Here is a 14,177-nt window from a genome sequence, read left to right as displayed (position 1 = left end):
TCCTGGTACTTGGCTTCAAGTAAAATATCCCTTTCAGACTTACCCATTACCTGTTTAAAGGTCAACGAATCATTGTTACTTGTGTCCCCAACCTGCTTGTGGGTTTCACTATCCATTTTATAGGTACCAGGTTCTGAGAAACCCTCCCACTATGATGAGGCATCATATCTTTCTGACTTGGATTAGTGGTTTCTAAATCTATGCTGTTTTCATCGACTTGCATTGGTGAGGATGCAACAATAGTTGATCGTTTTTCCATCTAATATTATTTTTCTATGAGACTTGAAATTCATTATGTAGTCGTTATCTAGAAAAATAGCATTTGTAGAGCCAAACACTTTCTTGTCTACTGGACTACAAACAGACCACCCTGAGTGTAACGCCCTACTACCCAGGGACTGTTATGTTGTGCATTTTAAATAGTGCTAAACTCACTAACTGAGTCATTTGGATATAATCGTGCAACTAAGTGTGATTAACGGTTTAGGGTTAAAAATTTTGGTTAAAGATACAATGTTTCACTAAAACATTTACTGTATACATTGGGATCCCAAAATATATTTTAAAAGTTAATTACAGTAAAAGATTTGCAACCAGTCGACCTAAGCGGCAAAATAGGGTTTAACACTAGTTCCTCTTTAAACCCTCGGTCATGGTGGTCGAGCATCCGCATATGTACACATCGTCATCTAAGCTCTCCAACTCAAGGATGGTCCATCTTTCTTTTGCCTTTACTTGCACCACATAGCACCCATGAGCTGAAGCTCACCATGAAAACTCAAACACATGCTTATAAGTAGATAATAACATGTCACCAAATCATAATAAGCATGCCTAGCAGTAATAACCCTATTCATGAATGCAGGCAGGTATAGATAAATGATTGTTTAGTCCTGCTCTTTGAGGTTGATGACTAATAAGTCTATCTCTGTATAGATGACTAATAAGTCTATCTCTATATAGATGATTAATAAGTCTTTCTCTAGGGATCCGCTCTCTAAGCCATGTGAAGTTTCATTCACCTAAGCCTTTTGGCCGTGGCTCTACGTAACTAGCCTTTAGACTAGACAAGCGCTTTAGTTTTCTTCGACCTTGGGGTTGGTTAAGCATTTTATGCTTAGGTTGATTAGATCTAATCATTTTGGCTTGCGTTAAACACAGTGATACCGTTCTTGACTCATAAGCCAATACCATACGACCAGTGCTCAGTACTACTGCCGATCTTGACTGATAAGTCACAGCTTCACAATCCATACTGACACCATTGTCGTTCCTAGACTAATAAGCCAGTGCTTCCTCAATGAGGTAATGCAAATAGACATGTATCATATGTCAAATATTCAGATATAAGGCATTTAGCATGCTTAATAAATAATCATGCACAATTACAGAGACTCAATCTCTGACAAATTCCATATTTCACCTTTATGTCATGCCATAACCACATATATTTCATGCATCACATATGGGGTGCAGTTTTCTTACCTTTGGTCTAACACAGGTTACCAATAAATGATCCTCAAGCACGATCCTGATTCCAAGCCCTTAGCAATAATCTAGTCACAACCATAATATAAAACCTCATCAAAATGAGTAAATAAATACTTTCAGACCAAAACCTAGCCTCCAGGACATCGAATCCTACTCAACTTGGTAGTAGGATCGATCCCAAGCCCTTAGAATTAAGTTCCCACGATTGAAAACCAAATCTAGGCAAAAAAGCACAAGCCAGTCGTGACCTGGCCCTTAGGGTTGCGACTTGCCCTAAGTCAGAGAGAATTTGCCTGGGCTTCAGGGTGGGCGCCATGACTTGGCCCCTCATGGGTCGCTGTGCACCCCCCAAGCTTCCTCTTCCTGGCTTCTGGTTCATCGCAGTCGCGACTTTCTAGAACAAGGTCGCAACTTGATCACGAAACCAGCCATTTCCTACGATTTTTACCACTTAAAATCCTCCAAAAACCTATCCAAACACATCCAAATCTCAAATTCAAAGTTCCCAAACATTCTAATTATTAAACACCAATAAAGCCCAAACTTCAATTCATCCAAAAACTCATCAAACATAAAATCCAATCAAAGCTTAAAAACTTTAAAAACTTAGAACTTAAAACTTGGATTGTCACCGATTGAGTCGTTTCCCAACTAAATCCTCCGGCTAATAAGCTTCTAATCTTCCCTAGAATCGCTATGCCTCAATCCTTGCTTGAATCTGAGTCCTAAAAATCAACTTTCCTTCAAAAATGCGAACGGGTATAAAAAAGGGAACGGGAGGGAGAGAGAACGTTCTTTTATAATTCTGATAGGTTACTTCAAGCTTAAGTAACCTCAAGCAAATCCTAATGCTTGGGGTCCCAAAAATGCGCTCGGGGTAAAATAGTCAAAATTTCCATAATTTTCCCCTGATCTCACTAACTCCCAATTTATCATCAAATACTTATTCCCATTACCCAATGTCCCAGAAATGTGCTAAATACCCCTTGACTCACTCCGAGTCAAATATGGATCCCATTGTGATTTTCCCACTGGCTTGCCTCCTAGGATCGTCTCATGCTGAGTAACCCAAGCATAACCAAATAATAATGAAGTACCACACACATACCACATATATGCCAAATATACCTATAACGAGCCAAATTATGAAAATTACCTAATTAAACAGAAATGGGCGCACATGCATATTTAATACACCTAAACATGCATATCAAGTCATATTATAATATAACTCACATAATCATATAATGATACACATAAATATCATATAATCACATAATTCCAAAATTTTCCATCCTGGCCCCCTAATCAAGGTCCTAAGCCTTATTAGAAAATTTGGGTCGTTACAACTATCCCCTCCTTATAAAAATTTCGTCCTCAAAATTTTATCTGAGTAGCCCAGAATATCAATCCCGCATATCTGATTCCAGTTTCCAGGTCGCTCCCTTGACCCTACTATTTCCTTATAATACCTTAACCCAAGGTATAACTTTGTCTCTCAGAACCTTGTTCTTTCTATCTCATATCTGAGCTGGCTACCCTTTACAGTATAACTTAACCTCTAATTCCAGATCCTCGTAACTCATTACATGAGTCTCTTATAACATATATCCTCAAGATGGAAATATAAACTACACTATATACAGCTGATAGTGCCAAACTAAGGCCAATCCAAATGCAACCTGACTGATCCTATCCGGGTTTTCAAACGGTCCTACTAATCTAGGGTTCAACCTACCCTTATTTCCCCACCCCTTTCCATGGTGATATTCTAAGGAAGATACAGTATTCCACTTGGAACTCCATGTTCCTACATTTCAGATCAATGTAACCTTCCCATTTACTCTGAGAAGCGAGCATCCAAGTTCTAATATTTTCAATAGTCACAATGGTTCTCTGAACTACCTCAAAATCCAGATATAACATCTCATTCTAATGAATGGGAGATATATATTCCTTACCATACAGCATCTCATAAGGTGCCTCTCCAATATCTGGATAACTCTCTCTCTCTCTCTCTGATTTACCATCAGTCTGAGGATAATAAACTGTACTAAACTCCAACTGTATACCCATCTCCTTCTGCAACATTCCCTAAGACGTGGAAGTAAAAACAGGGTCCTCATCTAATAAGATAAACCTTGAATTCCATGAAGGCGTACTATCTCTCTCACAGAGGGATCTGCATACTGATCAACTGTGTTACTTGTCCTTACTGATAGAAGTGAGTTGACTTTGTATACTGGTCCATAATGACCTGAACCAAATCATGCTGACCGACTATCTTGGGCAGCCCCACCGCAAAACCTATCGTGATGTTTTCTTTACTTCCACTATAGAATACACAAAGGTTGTAATGGCCCTACTCATTTCTAACCCAGTCCACCAATATAAAGCTTTCAAATCTTGATACATCTTTCATGATGCCTGGATGAAGAGAATAAGAGGTAATATGAGATTCATCCAGAATCCCTCGTTTAATCCCAGTGTCCATCAGATCCCAAGTCTGATCCCTATACCACAATAAATTCATACCTGGCACTGTATAATCCTTAGCTAATCCAGCTAAGAAATTCCCCTCAATTCTTCCCATCTATGGGTTCACTTGACTGTTTTCCTTTAACCCTCTCTGAAATAGTAAACTCAAATGTAATGTTGGCCACCTGGGCCACCAATAACTCTACTCTAGTTCTGGTCACACCCTTCAACTAACATGTTGCTTAGGCAATCACCTTTTCCTGTCAATGAAATATCAAAATAACCTGCAAACTAGTTCTGATATGTAAGAAGACTCAGAACTCTTCCACAAAGCACATGTATTATCCTGCCCGTCCAAGGAAATTCTTGACCTCTGAGGCGGTCCTTGACCTTGGCCAATCTCCAACTAAGAGTATACCACCATACCATCGATCAAGACAATCACAAATTAATTCAGATAATCTTTGAATACTCTGTCCATCTGATTCATCAAAACAACTCGGCACTCCTAGTGCCTTTATTTGATATAAAAAGCAATCCTTTGCATATCCTTCACCTTGATCATCACTGGTAATAACCAGATCAAAGATCCACCTTGAAGAATATCGTCTTACTCTATGTCTAAGCCTTTAGATTTTACTGCTCTGCTGAAACCATTCAAAGCAGTGCCCTAGTCCTGGTTCCGTCCCTGGCACTGATCCAACTACCATTCTATCTCTTTGGTTATAGATAATCTTGACAAAGCCCTTGGAAACCCATCCAGAAACTCATAGACTAATCCAGTCTATCCTGATCCCACTAGCATGACCTAAGTGGTATCCACCACACTAGCTAGGAGTTTTATGCATCCTCCTGCAATAGATCTCTAGCTCTAAATACAGATGTCATAAACATACAAAATCCACGCACAATGCCAACACATATAAGGGTTTCTCACTCTCAAACCCAAGAGTTATTATCCTTTCCTCGCAATTTACCATTGCCCCATGCTTGGCTAACCAATCCATATTCAGGATCATATCAAAGTCAATCCTAACCAACCCTATCAAATCAACTGATGAGTCCTCTCTCCACAATAATCCAACTCATCTTTTAAAATTACCAATAGAGTATCACATTCTTATCACAACATAACCATGTAATCTGCATATCAAGTCTATGCCTCTCTAGATACAACAAGCAAAGAATAACATGGTACCAAAATCAGTCAGCACAATACAAAAATCAAAACTAGAAAGCTGACTTGCCGCCACTGAGGAACCAGCCTCAGTCTCAGTCTCAGTTACTGACTCTGATTACGTCAGAGAGAACTCTCGAGCTGGAGTCGAGTTGTCCGCCCCCTTTTTCTCATCTGTCCTCCGTCTTGGGAAATCCTTCTTGAGATGCCCAACCATTCCACAAAAGAAACATGCCTTTGCTCGGCATTCCTTCAGATGATGCCTCTTGCACCGAGCGCATTTTGGGTAAAGTCTCCAATTCTTGTTCTTGCTCAATCCAATAAACGGAGGTGTCACTGTCTGAGCTCCGTGATCTCCGACACTCTCCTTCTCAATCTGATTTCCTGTGCTCTCATCAGTAAGAGCCTTTCCTACAACCTGAGCGTGGGAAAAGATTTCATGCACTGGGGCAACTCTAATGCCCTGAGCTATTCTGGAATTCAATCTTTGGATAAACCTTTCCTTCCAAGAAACATCCATGGGTATCAAATCAAAAGCAAACTTGGCCAACCCATCAAATTTGTTAACATACTCAGTTACTATTGCATTTCCCTGAACGAGGTTCAGAAACTCATTCATTTTAGCAGTCTTGACTGCATCACAGTAATATCGTTCATTAAACAGCTACCTAAATTCTTTCTAGTCCATCACAGCTGTATCTTGTGTCTGGGATACTACTTCCCACCATGTCCGACATCATCCCGCAATACATATGTAGCACAGATCACCATAGCGTGACCTACCACCCCAGTACTGTCGAGGATGGAACTGATCATGCCCATCCATTGCTCAGCTCTAAATGGATGTAGGCCTCCCTCAAAGAGTGGAGGGTAATACTCCTAGAATCTTCCACAAAGAACTTCCCACCTGTTCTCAACCCTAGGCTGAGCCAATACTAGTGCCACTCCTGGCATAACAAAGGAAGAGGTGTTCCATGACAGATTCTGTTGCTATTTTAAACACCTGATCTCTTCCTCTTGCCTCTGCAATCTTAATTGCTCATCTGTAAACTCCTGCTGGAAATTCTGAGAGGCAGGTGAAGAACTCAAACCCTGGCTGTAATTCCCAGCCTCGGTATAACCACTACCAGGTCTCATTATCTGCCTTGGATACATACCCTCTGATTGAATCTACAGTCAATAACTTAACCCATTAAACATGATGAGCATATTCAAAAGCCTTTCCCACGAGAACAATCATACCACACTACATTCACAAACCACTGCAGTGCTAAAAACATGCCCATGGCATTCATACATCAATCATAACCCCTGCTCTTCCAACATACATACCATGCCTCCAACTTTAACATGCAAATAACACATTTATATATTCACTAAGCGGGCAATCATATATTCATATCAATAATCAAGAGCCAGGCTCTATCAAAATCTCATGCTCCCGAATACAATATATAGTGAAGCATTTACATTCTATTTAAGCAGTTAAGCATATAAACACATAAATAGTTACCATACCCTGAGTGAAGCTTGTCTTTGGTGACAAGTGTACATGTCTAGCTTGTCTACAGGAACACTTACCCTTGGCTCGCTCTGATAGAAAATTGTAACGCCCTACTACCCAGGGACCATTACGTTGTGCATTTTAAACAGTGCTAAACTCGCTACCCGAGTCATTTGGCCATAATCATGTAACTAAGTGTGATAAACAGTTTAGGGTTCAAATTTTTGGTAAAAGATACAATGTTTCACTAAAATGTTTACTGTATACATTGGGATCCCAAAATATATTTTAAAATTTAATTATAGTAAAAGATTTACAACCAGCCGACCTAAGCAGAAAAATAGGGTTTAACCCTAGTTCCTCTTTAAACCCTCGGTCATGGTGGTCGAGCAGCCGCATATGTACACATCGTCACCTAAGTTCTCCAACTCAAGGATGGTCCAGCTTTCTTTTGCCTTTACCTGCACCACATAGCACCTATGAGCTGAAGCTCTGCAAGAAAATGCAAACACATGCTTATAAACAGATAATAACATGTTACCAAATTATAATAAGCATGCCTAACAGTAATAACCCTATTCATGCATGCAGGTAGGTATAGATAAATGATTGTGGAGTCCTACTCTCTAAGGTAGATGACAATAAGTCTGTCTTTGTATAGATGACTAATAAGTCTATCTCTGAGGTAGATGACTTATAAGTCTATCTCTAAGGCAGAAAACTAATAAGTCTCTCCGAGCTAGAGGACTAATAAGTCTTTCTCTATATAGATGACTAATAAGTCTATCTCTGCTTAGATGATTGATAAGTCTATGTCTGGGGATCGGCTCCCTAAGCCATGTGACGTTTCAGTCACCTGAACCTTTTGGTCCTAGCTCTATGTAACTAGCCTTTAGACTAGACAAACGCTTTAGTTTTCTTCGACCTTGGGGCCGGTCAAGCCTTTTATGCTTAGGTTGATTAGATCTAATCATTTCGACTTGCGTTAAACACGCTGATACCATTCTTGACTCATAAGCCAATACCATACGACCAGTGCTCAGTACTACTGCCGATCTTGACTGATAATTCACAATTTCATAATCCATACTGACACCATTGTCGTTCCCTGACTAATAAGCCAGTGCTTCCTCAATGAGGTAATGCAAACAAACATGTAGCATATGTCAAATATTCAGATATAAGGCATTTAGCATGCTTAATCAATAATCAAAAGCATAATTATAATCATGCACAATTACAGAGACTCAAGCTCTGGAAAATTCCATATTTCACATTTATACCATGCCATAATCAAATATATTGCATGCATCACATACTGGGTGCAGTTTTCTTACCTTTGTTCCAAGCACAGGTTACCAATAAACAATCTTCAAGCATGATCCTGATTCCAAGCCCCTAGCGATAACCTAGTCACAACCATAATATAAAACCTCATCAAAATGAGTAAATAAATACTTACAGACCCAAACCTAGCCTTCGGGACATCGAATCCTACTCAACTTGGTAGTAGGATCGATCCTAGGCCCTTAGAATTAAGTTCCCATGATTAAAAACCAAATCTAGAGAAAAATGCACAAGCCGGTCACGACCTAGCCCATAGGGTCGCGACTTGCCCCAAGTCAGAGAGCATTTTCCTGGGCTTCAGGGTGCGGCTGTGACTTGGCCCCTCTTGGGTCACAGCTCACCCCCCAGGCATCCTCTTCCTGGCTTTTGGTTCATCCCAGTCGTGACTTGCTAGAACAAGGTCGTGACTTGACGATGAAACCAGTCCTTTCCTATGATTTTTACCACTTAAAATCCCCCAAAATTCTATCCAAACACATCCAAATCTCAAAATCAAAGTTCCCAAACATTCTAATTATTAAACACCAATAAAACCCAAGCTTCAATTCATCCAAAAACTCATCAAAGCATAAAATCCAATCAAAGCTTAAAAACAATAAAAACTTAGAACATAAAATTTGGATTACCTCTGATTGAGTCATTTCCCAACTAATATGCTTCTAATCTTCAATTCATCCAGCTAATATGCTTCTAATCTTCCCTAGAATCGCTATGCCTCTATCCTAGCTTGAATTCGAGTCCTAAAGCTCGAGTTTCCTTCGAAATGCAAATTGGTGTCGAAAAGGGAACGAGAGGGAGAGAGAACGTTATGAACTTTCTTTTATAATTCTGACAGGTTACTTCAAGCTTAAGTAACCTCAAGCAAATCCTAATGCTCGGGGTCCCAAAAACGCCCCCGGGGTAAAATAGTCAAAATTCCTAGAATTTCCCCCTGATCTCACTAACTCCCAATTTATCATCAAATATTTATTCCAATTACCCAATATCCCGGCAATGTGCTAAATCCCCCTTGACTCACTCCGAGTCAAGTATGAATCCCGTTATGACTTTCCCACTGGCTTGCCTCCTAGGATCGTATCGTACTGAGTAACCCAAGCATAACCAAATAATAATGAAGTACCACACACATACCACATATATGCCAAATATAGCCATAATGAGCCAAATTATGAAAATTACCCAATTAAACATAAATGGGCCCGCATGCATATTTAATATACCTTAATGTGCATATCAAGTCATATTATAATAAAATTCACACAATGACACACATAAATATCATATAATCACATAATTCAAAAAATTTCCATCCTAGTCCCCTAATCAAGGCGCTAAGCCTTATTAGAAAATTTGGGTCGCTGCACTAAGTACCTTTAGAATAGCCGTCAAACAAGCAAACCTCAGTTCGTTGTTCTAGCTTTCCTACCTTTGTCCTCAAGACATAAACATGACACCCCTAAATTTCATAATGACGTAAACCAGGTTCACGACCATTTCATAATTCTAGTGGTGTCTTGGAGACAACTTTTGAGATGGCACAACATTTAAAATATGTCACATGCGGTCTAGGTAGTATGTCTCCATAAAAGATCTGGGTAAGAAGTTGGTAAAGTTGAATAGCTTATCATAAAACACACATTTTCATTAACGTGCGATTCACACCGCTCAGCAACACTATTCTGTTGCAAAGTCCTTGGGACAGTTGCTTTTGACAATTCTCCAAGTTCAATTAAATGATCTTGGTTCTGATTATCCAAATATCCTCCACCCCAATCAAATCGCATGATCTTTAACATTTTATCTAATATGGTTTTAAAGCCATAGCAATGAATTCTTTGAACTTCTTAACGAATTCGCAGAATTCCTATGCTTTAGGTACTTACATGAGTCTTTAGAGAAATCTTCGATGAAGGTGACAAAATACTCATAACCACCCCTCACTTGAACATTCACAAATCCCCAGATATTTGAACATACTAGCCCTAGTGGTTCTTTGGCCCTTTCTCTTATCACAGAGAATGGACGCTTTGTCATTCTGCCCTCGAGACTAGATTCACAAACAGGTAGGTCACCCTAGGTGAGTTCCTTCAAAGGCCCAGCCTTTGTTAGTCTTTGAATCCTATCATATCAAATATGACCAAAGTGAAAATGCCAAAGGTACGTCATTTCTAACGTTATTGACCTTTTTTCGTTTAACGATCATAGATTTAGCTATCTTAAACAACTCATTATTTAGAACATAGCATTCGTTTAGTTGCAATAGGTATAGCCCGTTTTTCATACATCCACCCCATAATTCACATCCATTTAAAGAAATAGGATTTTATTACTTGTGAAAGTAACTTCAAATTGTTGTTGATGTAATAAAAAAAAAACTGAAATTAAAAATGTCCATTAAAAATCGGAATAAAATAAAAATTGTCTTAAAACAATATATTTATTTCCAAAATTCATTCAAGCTTATCCTTTTTCCTTGTTTGATACGAGCAACCCTTGATGGATTCCAAGTTATGCATTTTTATCCTTCATGGCTTTCCCAATGCTAAAAAGATGTAAAAAAAAAAAAAAAGACATGCATGTTTAGTAGATCTTGATTCAGCGGTCCGAAACCAAAGTATCATCCTCTAAAATCACATGCATCCAAGAAAAATTTTAATTATCTTGGGTTCCATATGCCTGAAGAGCTAGGTAATCTTGTTCCAATTCCCAGTCTTCTTGCAGTTGAAAAACTCCCCTTTATTGTACTTATAATCAGGCCTTAATCCAAGATGCTTTGCAGCATTTGGTACCTTGCCAGTGGACTTCTTGTTCTTTTTGTTTGAATTTCTTCCTCATTTGCTCTTCGAAGAAAAAGCTTAAAGCAGTTTTTCCTTGAGCTTAACAGATGTGACAAGCTGGTCGAGTAAGTTTATTAAATGTTGGTCGCATTAAAATAAACTTGGGGGGGGGGGGGGCAAATGTTTGCCCAAAAAAAAGATTCATCTGATGATGTGGCAAGTCCAATATGCGCGCGGGATGCGCGTATCCATTTAAGCAGTTATGTTTCTGGTCGACCATCGACCAGAGGAGAATTCACTCAGCAGAAGGCCTGTTTCATAGTTGACCAGCCTGGTCGTAGTATATCAGATATTTTCTAAAGATATCTGATCTTAAATTTATGTAATGATTGTAATTTCCATTATTATTTGAGATACGCTTGTATTAAATGTAATCAAGGCCCAATGGCCAATAAGGAGATCCTTGAGCCTATAAATAAGACTCAAAGGGTTCATGAGAAGGGACTTCTGGGATCTAGAGAGAGAATTATTCTTTTTACAAAATACTTTGTATCCTTAGCTGAGCTTGTGAAACTCAGTAAACCCTGGTTTGCTTATCACATTAATAAGAACACTAAGTGGTCCTAGGTCATTACCATCTCAGGGGCCGAACCACTATAAATATTTGTGTCATTTATCTTTTTGGCTTGAATTCATATCATTTCTGTCGTTTTATCTGACTCCATGTCGTTGACCAAATTGAGGTTCAACATTTTGGTGCTTTCATTGAGAGCTTGAACTCAAGACCTCCAGGAAGAAAGATGGCGAAAACAACTAGGAAAACTGGGAAAAACTCTAGGAATGCACCAACCCAACCTCCTCCACAAAATGTGGCTGAGGATGAGCCGCAAGTGGAATTGGAAGAGGAGGAGATGGATGCTGGAACTTTGAGCGCGACTCTGATTGTGCTGCAAGAAGAATTAGCCAATTTGAGGGCTAATCAAGAGAATGTGGCTGAAACAATGGTGTTGCAGAAGAGGGAGATTGATTGGCAGTGCCAAGAGCTGAATGAACTGTAGGCCGACATGGACCACCGAAAGAGGGATGCCACTACTGCCCTGGAGGAAGCTATTAAGTTGGCCCAAGGACAGCCTACACCTGCCTCCCCACTGGATCAACCACCTAGTACTCACCCACAGTAAAATCTACATTCAGATCATCCCCAACATCACCATAATTTTCCACAACCGACAAACCCTCATAGGCCAAAGAAACCCCCTACTGCTCAACAGGAGAGACCATTCTAGGATCCTGAGAAGCAGCCACCCTCTCGTGCTGGTTAAGATAATCCTTAGCATCATAGGCAGAATAGGGTCGGGCAACACCCTAGAAGCCCTAGACGCCAGATGAATGAGGAACAAAACCATCCGAGCAGAGGACAACGTCCTTCTACAAGTAGAAGGTAGGTGGAATCAGGCTCTGCGGTCAGGGGTCCCCCACGACATAATAATGCCCGGGGACCTACTGACCAATGCAGGCCTCCACCTACCCATCAAGACATTCAGCAGGGAGAGAGGGAAACATTACGAACAACAGGTCACACCGTCATCGGTCACACTTTAGAGATGGCCATGATTATAATGAGGCAGATTCTGGTAGGAGGAATGCTTGTCAACAGCAAGAAGAAAGGGGTGAAGATCAAAACCCTCTACCAAGGGAGAGCTGACCGAAAAGCCAAAATGCTGGGGGTAACCTAAACAGCCAAACATCTTTGATCAACTGGGTGCGAGCGAACAAATGCATAGGGAGGAAGATTTGAGGGACATCCTACATGATAGAAGGGAAAGACACGACGAGTATTTCCCCCCAGCGCCGGTCGCTCTCACAGTACCAGATGTTATACAGGCCCAGCTCCATGCTTTAAATCAGGTCGTCCAGCAACTAGTTGGTAATCAGACTTCCCATATAGAGTTTGATCGGAGGAAGGGCACTCCATTTGTGCAAAGAATTACGATGGCAGAGACTCCAAGCAAATTTAAAATGCTGGTCTTGCCCAACTTCACTGGATTAGAAGATCATGTATCTCACGTTAACAAATTCGAGATACAGATGGACATCTAGAAGGTGTTGGACGATGCTAATTTTTCCAACAACTTTATCCAAAACTTCTCAGGAGTGGTTTTTCAAGTTTCCTCCAACCAGTATAGTTTCTTGGGAAATGTTCGTAAAGGAGTTTCATGGACAATTCTATGCTGGTCGAGTACATCCGACCGAGGCCAATCAGCTAGTTGAGATATGCCGAAAGGAAGGAGCAACCCTGAAGGGGTGTGTCCAATGATTCATGCGAGCAGCTGCGGGGGCCAAGATAGTTGGAGATGAGGAAAAGATGATGGCCCTTACTGCTGGGATATGACACCACTCATCTCTTTGGAACAGTTTTCGAAAGAATGGAGTCAAGAGTACTCAGGAATTTTTGGATCGAGCAGACAGGTACATCAAGCTCGAGGAGGCCATTTCCAATGAAGGGAAGGCTCCTACAAACTACCAGGGCCCAAAAGAGTCTCCCGCCAAAGCCGCCAATGAGTATGGAAAGACCAATTGCAACGGCAAAAATAATGGGAAGAACGGGGGAAAAAGGGCGAACCATGAGCCGACAACATCCGATAACAAGCGCCAAAAACAAAATAGATACAAGCCGAGATTCACCAATTATATGGCCCTAGTCGATAGCCTAGCAGAAGTGTACTAACCACTCACACAACTGTTCCCTTCAGGCGACCAGCCCCAATTAGGAAAGATATCTCTAAACAAGATACTACTAAGTTTTATCGTTTTCATTAAGACCATGGTCACAACACCAACGAATGTAACCAGCTTAAGGATGAGATTGAGTTCCTTATTAGACAAGGACACCAAGGAGGTATGTGCGAGCAGCTGGAGGTTCTCAGCGAGAGGCTTAAGGAGGCAAAGAATAGGCACCTATACGCCAACGCTCTCCTCCTTTACCGCCAGCTCCAACTGCTGGTACATTGCTAACCATCTGCGGAGGACCACACATAGCAGGCGATAGTGGGAAGGCGAGGGAAAGATATGCCTGAACCTTACGTCACAATTAGGACATTGAAATGCAGAACTTAGAGGAGAGTACTCCAAAAAAAGCTCAAACAAAGGAAGAATCGATAACTTTCTCTGAGCTTGACACTCAGCATGTTTGATTTCCCCATTCAAATCCTTTGGTCATGGATGTCCAGACTGCCAATATGATGGTTAAGAGGGTGTTAGTAGATATCGGAAGCTTAGTCAACATCCTATATAAATCTTCACTGGAGAGGATGAAATTGTCAGTGCAAGATTTGGAACCATCCAACCAAACCATTTATGGTTTTTCTAGCGAAGGGCTCGCACCAACAGGATCAATCAGGCT

This window comes from Humulus lupulus, chromosome 5, assembly GCF_963169125.1.
Source record: "Humulus lupulus chromosome 5, drHumLupu1.1, whole genome shotgun sequence".
Classification (NCBI taxonomy): Eukaryota; Viridiplantae; Streptophyta; class Magnoliopsida; order Rosales; family Cannabaceae; genus Humulus; species Humulus lupulus.
The sequence above is the reverse complement of the archived record's forward strand: the minus strand, read 5'-3'. Positions refer to the sequence as shown.